An 8999-nucleotide genomic window follows, 5' to 3' on the forward strand; every position below is an offset into this window, starting at 1 on the left:
AAAACCGGAAGCCGCTGAGACGACAAAGAGAGTTTCAGGTAGTTTCAAGCGAAACCCTAACCTCTCTCTCCGAGATGCCGCAAATAAGCTGGGTGTATCGTCTACAACCGTGCATCAAGCCAAAAAACGAGCCGGACTATCGACTTACAAGAAGGTAGTGACTCCAAATCGCGATGATAAACAAAATACGACGGCCAAAGCGCGATCCCGGAGGCTGTACACGACGATGCTGACGAAGTTTGACTGCGTGGTAATGGACGACGAAACCTACGTCAAAGCCGACTACAAGCAGCTTCCGGGACAGGAGTTTTATACGGCAAAAGGAAGGGGAAAGGTAGCAGATATTTTCAAGCACATAAAACTGTCAAAGTTCGCAAAGATATATCTGGTTTGGCAAGCCATCTGTACCTGTGGCTTGAAAAGCAGCATTTTCATAGCTTCCGGGACTGTCAACCAAGAAATTTACGTGAAAGAGTGTTTAAATAAACGTCTGCTGCATTTCCTGAAGAAACACGGTTGTTCCGTACTGTTTTGGCCGGATTTGGCATCTTGCCATTACGGTAAAAAGGCCATGGAGTGGTACGCCGCCAACAACGTGCAGGTGGTTCCCAAGGACAAGAACCCTCCCAACACGCAAGAGCTCCGCCCAATTAGAAATACTGGGCTATTGTCAAGCGGAACCTAAAGAAGACCAAAAAAACTGCTAAGGACGAGCAGCAGTTCCAGGCAAACTGGCTTTCTGCGGCGAAGAAGGTGGACAAGGTGGCTGTACAAAATCTGATGGCAGGTGTCAAGCGTGAGGCCCGGCAATTCGGATTTGGAAAAGCGAAAGCCTAACTGAATATTTTTCCTGAATTTTATACTAATTGAACTTGAAAAAGAAATTTAATTTGATTTTTTACATAAACGATTTCACCGATTTACACGCGTTTTCCCTTGACCAAATTTTGACCGTATGACCCTTTATCAGCCAACCTGTTATTTCTGCTCAGAAAGAAAGGATTGACTTCTGTTGTGTCAAATTTCGTGTAAATCGGTTCAGATTTACACCGAAAAAAGCATGTCCGGTTCCAAAGATTTTGTTTTTACTTTAAAAATGTTGGTATTGATTCCGAGCCAAAGAAGCGGAGAATACAAGTAAGGATACTTTTAAAACACAATTCTCTTTTAAATTTGGGTTTTGTGTACTTGCTTCTACAAAGCAAATTTTAATTTTTCGCTTTTTCAGCTTTTTTTTTCTTCATATGCTATCAAAGTCCTTTAAAAACGAGTTAACGACAACTTTATTTTCCAAATTAAGACTCGACTTCCAGTAGAAATTATGGTATGTTTCAAGTAAAAAATGTCTTTAAAATAAAGTATTGAAAAACATGTCCTATATTTGAATGATTTTTGCTTTGTAGTCAAGATGCAAAAATACAACAAATTTAAAGAAAATTTCATTAAATTTAAAGAATTTTTCTGAATTATTAAAGTCAAGTTGACCTTAGCCCAAACACTTTTACTTTCATGTTATGATACACATTTTTAAGTCAAATCACTTAATTATAAGGACAATACGACTTCATTGAAAAGTTTATCGACTTTCGGACAAGGAAAAAAACTTTATATTAGAGAAATGCGTCTTTTTTGCTAAGCAAAATTTGCATTCGTATTTTAAGGACATGAAATCTTTGACCTCACGACAATAGCTTTTTCAGTGTAGATGCAGCCTATTGGCTGTATAATGCCGATCTCGACGAGATTCTACTCAAATTGATATGGTGGTTGTGGATATTAGAATGATCAGATAAGGGGTTTTCGGAAGTCGGTATTTCTCGGTAAAAAAACAGACTTTTTTCCAACAAATTTTTTTTAAACATAAAAACGCTTAAAATTTTATAGTCACCAAAATTGAACGAACAATTTATTTGAGAATTTATTATAAGTTGAACACATTTTTTTGTAATTCAAATGTACCTTTTACCTATTTGGATGCATTTGCCTAAATTTAGCACTAAATTGGAAAATTTACAAGGAAACCAAAAAAAACAAAAACCGGTTGTTGAAGCTAGAAAACACCAGTTCTACCGAACCAACGAAAATTGCCTTTTCACGAAAACTGGAAACCGGTGTACTGCAGATAAGCTGGGTTTTATGAACTGGTCTTGACCACTCTAATGACTCACGAAAAATATCGTGACTTACGAAAAATGTCGTGACTCACGAGAAACCTCATATCTTAATTTTATAAGTAATTTACCTACAGAACTCATAAGCATTTTATGTTCGCAAGCAGGATTATTTTCGTGAGCGTGTTTTTTCCGAAATTCGTTACTTACGAAGATAATATTTTCGTGACTCACGCTCAAGCACGACATTTGTTCGGTTAATCACGCTCACGCACACTCACACCGTTACCATCAGCGTGACTCACGCGTGAGTCACGACAATTTGGTGTCACGTGCACACCTCTAATACTAATATCAAGCAGTTATATTTATAAAGCTAGTTTTCGGCGCCCACGATCCGATGCAAAGACCTATAAATAGAACTGCTTGGCTGGTTGCGACAAACATGTCACATGTTTCCCATTCAAAAATAGCATTTTGCTCTTAAAACATGTTTGCGGTGACCATATTCCATCTTTGCGTGTACGTTTTCAAGTTCAATCAATTTTGTTTGGAAATATGTTGGTGATATTTTTTCTGTGTAGTTTTCCCTCTTCCCTGTTCTTGTAACTAGGTGAGTTTACGCACAAAGAAAAAATAATTTCCTCTTGAAGGAAATTTTAGACAAGTGAATATGACAAAGTTTCTTTAATAGCAAACAAACTTATATTTATAAATAGCGTTGAGAAATGAAAACTTTTCTTTCAGTATAGATGCAATTCTTATCTTCTCTATATGAAAATGTTCCTATAACAAAATAGTGTGTGAACTTTAATAAAAAAAAAAAATTAAAAATATGACGACGTACATTATTTTTTTCAACTTTACATCATTCTACTGAACGAGTAAACTTCTGTATTTAACAGAAGTCGCATCATCGTTAAGGCTGGCATTAAAGCGCCGACAAACGACATGCGAGAGCAACTAGAGCGGAACAACGCACTATAAAACATTGCCCTCTGGTATTTCGATGGATTTTCATTCCAATCATAATTACATTCCCACCAAAAAAAATATTATCGAGATCCATTGTCTGGCTAACATTACAATTATCTCTTTCAATTATACGATATTTTATGCTGGATGGAAATGGCTCTGAACTATTCGGATGCATGCGGAATGCTTTCTTTATGCATTTTGTTCGCTTATGACAATGAAATTTAATTAAACACTAATTAGTTGGTTGACTGGCTGGATGGATGGTGGCGTGGCACTGGTTGGAAGTGTTCAGCTGATTCGTTGAATTTAATAGAGATTCCATTTTTGAGAATGTGTTTTGCAAATCGCGAAATCCAAGAAAATGTTTTTTTAAGTGACGGTGCTGATTCTTGATAGACTATTCTCTCCATTGTGATACCACAAGTGGTCAACTTCTCTCTTAATGGCAAGGCACGTCCTTTTTATAGCCGAGTGCGAACCTGAATGTCACAATGCGGTGGAAGCACTTAGAGAAGTTTTGAGACAGTCAGAAATGTCACCAGCATTACTGAGATGGAGTAATCCATTGCTCGGTCGAAGATTGGATTGAACCCAGAAAATTACTTTATTACTGAGGAGGATCTGACGTTTGCAACTAAAGTGTTTTGTACTCTTTAAATGAAGTCTCTTTGAATCAGCTTGTGTGTGCCCTAAAATCTGGTCTATAAAAAGAATTGATGGCTTGAATAGCAATATTTGTGTGTCGATGACAACAAGGGCTATTGTAGATGGCTTAGGGGACAATAAGTTTGTTTACAAACCATATGGATCCTTGTTGAATTCTCCGTCCGGAAAAATGTTAAATTTTACAAACTTTTAAAATCAAATAATTGTTCCTATTTTGTTTTTCTTCCAGAAGACAAAGTTGTGAGAACCGAAATATATCATTTGGAAGTGAGAAAGTAGATTGCATCAAGCTGTTCTCTAGCTCACTACACACAAAAAATTTTTTTTCTGATTCAATCACGAAATTAATTGTTCCAATTAATTTTTAATTGAAATGTCTTCAATCATAGAAATGATAGTATCAATTAAAAAATTAATTGAAGGTCAATTAAAAAGTTTATTGATCCAATTAAAAAATTAATTGATACTATTATTTTTGTGATTGATTTTTGTTTCAATTAAAAAATTTGTTGAATTAATTAAATTTTTAATTGAATATTTTTTAAAACTCAATTAAAATTTTAATTGGAAAAATTTTCGTGAAATTTTTTTGTGTGTACGTTCGCGTAAGCCTTCGGTTCCTTCGGTTTTTCGAGCCTTCTTTTTCTGCGCTTTGGATTTCGATGATTCATTAGATCCTTCCGTAGCAGAATAATCTCAAGTATTGTTGCAAGTTTGTATATCTTCACCATGGCTTTGGGCAACGAAACCAGTATCATTATAACCATTTATGGAACGGTACGTAAACATATCGTTAACTGTGAGGTTTTTGAGTTTGTCAGCAATAAATGCACCAAAAATAAAATGAGCCTACCATAAAAGAAAATGTCGATTTTTTATAGAAAATTTTAATTACAGTTAATTATAATCTCTACCATAGAACTTGTCAGTCCGTTTGTAACAAATCGAGATAATGGCCTAAGACCGTCAGTCCGTCTGTTTATATCATGTTAACTTCCGAAGGAAACATACTCTCAGCTTTGCAAAAGTATGTGTTATTAATGTAGGTAGGATGGTATTGCAAATGGGCCATATCGGACCACTTTTAGGTATATCCACCATATAACAGGTTGGCTGATAAGTCCCCGGTCTTACAAAGAAAAACACATTTTTTTGTCAAAATTCGTTTTTATTATTCAACATAGTTCCCTTCAAGAGCGATACAACAATTATAACGACCTTCCAATTTTTTGATACCATTTTGGTAGTACTCCTTCGGTTTTGCCTCAAAATAGGCCTCAGTTTCAGCGATCACCTCTTTATTGCAGCCAATTTTTTCCCTGCGAGCATTCTTTTGAGGTCTGAGAACAAGAAAAAGTCACTGGGGGCCAGATCTGGAGAATACGGTGGGCGGGGAAGCAATTCGAAGCCCAATTCATGAATTTTTGCCATCGTTCTCAATGACTTGTGGCACGGTGCGTTGTCTTGGTGGAACAACACTTTTTTCTTCTTCATATGGGGCCGTTTTGCCGCGATTTCGACCTTCAAACGCTCCCATAACGCCATATAATAGTCACTGTTGATGGTTTTTCCCTTCTCAACATAATCGATAAAAATTATTCCATGCGCAACCCAAAAAACAGAGGCCATTACTTTGCCAGCGGACTTTTGAGTCTTTCCACGCTTCGGAGACACTCAGCCGACTGTCGATTGGACTCAGGAGTGTAGTGGTGGAGCCATGTTTCATCCATTGTCACATATCGACGGAAAAACTCGGGTGTATTACGAGTTAACAGCTGCAAACACCGCTCAGAATCATCAACACGTTGTTGTTTTTGGTCAAATGTGAGCTAGCGCGTCACCCATTTTGCACAGAGCTTCCGCATATCCAAATATTGATGAATGATATGACCAACACGTTCCTTTGATATCTTTAAGTCCTCTGCTGTCTCAATCAACTTCATTTTACGGTCATTCAAAATCATTTTGTGGATTTTTTTGATGTTTTCGTCGGTAACCACTTCTTTCCACTGCGTTCACTGCGTTCGCCGTCCTCCGTGCTCATTTCACCACGCTTGAATTTTGCATACCAATCAATTATTGTTGATTTCCCTGGGGCAGAGTCCGGAAACTCATTATCAAGCCAAGTTTTTGTTTTCACTGTATTTTTTCCCTTCAGAAAACAGTATTTTATCAAAACACGAAATTCCTTTTTTTCCATTTTTGTTTTTCACAATAACAAAGGTTGCTTCAAAAAAGCCGCCCATCTCACAAACTAATTGACTTAAAGACGTCAAATTTTGACACGAATCATTTGAAGGTTGGTACTATAAAAAAAAATATACATTTAATACTAGCGACGCCATTTATGTGTCAGACCGGGGACTTATCAGCCAACCTGTTATACCGACCCCTAGATTTGATTTCCGGAGCATCTTAGGTTAGGTTAGGTTATGTGGCAGTCCGATGTATCAGGCTCACTTAGACTATTCAGTCCATTGTGATACCACAGTGGTGAACTTCTCTCTTATCACTGAGTGCTGCCCGATTCCATGTTAAGCTCAATGACAAGGGACCTCCTTTTTATAGCCGAGTCCGAACGGCGTTCCACATTCCAGTGAAACCACTTAGAGAAGCTTTGAAACCCTCAGAAATGTCACCAGCATTACTGAGGTGGGATAATCCACCGCTGAAAAAATTCTTGGTGTTCGGTCGTAGCAGGAATCGAACCCACGACCTTGTGTATGCAAGGCGGGCATGCTAACCATTGCACCACGGTGGCTCCCGTGAAGAATCTTGAAAAGCAATTTTCATCAAATGGAATGAAATTTGATACGTAATGTTAGTATACGTCCTTTAATAATCGTACAAGACAAACACAATTTATGTGAAATATACTCATTTTTGAAATATTGGTATACAATAAAGTAGGCAGTGCATCCACACTGCATGAATCGGTGGTAATAACGTAAACGAGTAATCCAAACTAGTTTATGATCATTTGTTTACGTTATTGCAACCAGTTCATGCAGTATAGATGTATGAAAGGTAGTGCTCTTTTCCTTCATGCTATACTCCAGATTATATATCACTTCTAAGCAATATTTTTTGCTGGGAATATCAGCGCTATGTAGAAGCTGCTCTAAATCGGGACATCGCCCACAAATATCAGTGCTGATTCGGTTGTTTTATAAGCAGTTGTTACTGCCTCTCTCCCTTACAATCCTGCTGAAATAGTGCTCCATTTTTTGCTGGGAATATCAGCGCTATGTAGAAGCTGCTCTAAATCGGGACATCGCCCACAAATATCAGTGCTGATTCGGTTGTTTTGTAAGCAGTTGGTACATCCTCTCACCCTTACAATCCTGCTGAAATAGAGCTCCATTTTTTGCTGGGAATAAAGACTTTTTAGCGACCGATCTGGCTTTAGGATCACTAAAATTAAAATTAGGATACAGATTTCATTTATCGAATTTTAGTTCTATTTTCCCCGTATATTAATAAAGCTATTCGCATACAAACTAATGGATACTTCAAAGTAAAAAATGTTTTCTTAATTCCAAACAAAAAACTTTAAACAAAAGATACAAAATCCTCAAAATAAGTCTTAGTCTATATTTAAAGCGCTTTTATCTTAAATTTAAAGATTCAATATATCAGTTAACTTAAGGACGATTTCTTTAAATAAAAAATATGTTTCTTTACTCTAAGGAAAATTTGCCTTAAATAAAACATATACGACTTTAACCGAGGGACGCAAATTTCCAAAATTTGTGCCCTAAATTTAATAGAAAAATTTTTTGAAGCAAAGATTATAAACTTTATCTTCATTAAAATTTCATTATTTTAAAGAAATTTGTCCTTGGTAATTTGTAAATTGCTCATCCTAAAATGTTGGTTGCGTAATCTTTAAATCAAGTAAATTTTTTTTAATACAATTGTCTAATACAATTTCCAAAAGCAAATGCGTTCGGTGACTAGTAAACAATATAATTCGCTATCAATAAAACCATGACAGACATTCCAGTGTGAATGTGCTAACACTTCATGTCAGCTATCGTGCATACACTGAAAGATTTTGGAACACACAATTCACACAACATTAAGGACAAATTTCTTTACAATAAAGAAATTTTAATTTTATTTTGAGGATTTTAAATGTTTGGTTTAAAGTTTTTTTTCTTTTTTGTTAAATTAAGAAACAAAATTTACTTTGAAGTTGCTGTTATAATTATAATCACAAAACGAGAAAGAAAATTCGATACATGGGATCTTTATCCTAATTTTAATTAGATCCTAGATTTAAAGCTAGCATCTTTGGCTCGGAATCATTACCAAAATCATTAAGGGAAGGACAAAAATACAATTTCGATATTTGGCATCCCTAAACAATCCAGCATGATACTCCGCATGACACTCCTAGTGTTGGGCGTAACAATTATATTTTTATGGCGTCACATTTGCTTGACTACAATCGTAAATAAAAGTGACAAAAACAGCAAATAAAAAAAATAAAAAGCAGAGCAGACTATTAAGTGTGTCGATGTTCCAGTTTACAGCAATTTATTAAAAATAAACAAAATAGTTAATTTGTTGGATGCTTTTTTATTATTTAGATGATGAATTTGCATTTTTCTTCGTTTATTTAATGTCTGAATTGAATTGGCTTGTCATTATCTGTGCAATTCTTGTTTTTTTTTTGTCAGTGATTGATTTGACATACTTACTCCTACCTTCAAACCACGGACGGTTACAACGAAGTTTAACTCTTTTGTAGGAAAGATGATTTAAGTGGCCTATATGATTTTTAAGTCCTATTTGAATTACAAACTCGAACTAATTACCGTCGAAGCTCGATTGTACGAACGACATATTGTCTGGCCTTTAGCATATAAGGAAAGTCTATAGCAGCCCTTGGCTAAGTGTATCCTACCCTGAAAAATATTCAAGTAAGTGAATTAAAATCTCAGGAAGATCTTGTGCAAAAATGTAAATAGGGCCTGAAACACTTTTGTCCAAATCGGCCAAAATTTACAACCTTCTCTAAGTGGTTTCATTGCAATGTGGAACGCCGTTCGAACTCGACTATAAAAAGGAGGTCCCTTGTCAGTGAGCTTAACATGGAATCGGACTGCACTCAGTGATAAGAGGGAAGTTCACTAATGTGGTATCACAATGGACTGAGTAGTCTAAGTAAGCCTGATACATCGGGCTGCCACCTAACCTAACCTAAATAGGGCCTGAAAATATACAGAATTTCAGCTG

The sequence above is a fragment of the Haematobia irritans genome, chromosome 3 (genome assembly GCF_050003625.1).
Source record: "Haematobia irritans isolate KBUSLIRL chromosome 3, ASM5000362v1, whole genome shotgun sequence".
In the NCBI taxonomy this organism is placed as follows: domain Eukaryota; kingdom Metazoa; phylum Arthropoda; class Insecta; order Diptera; family Muscidae; genus Haematobia; species Haematobia irritans.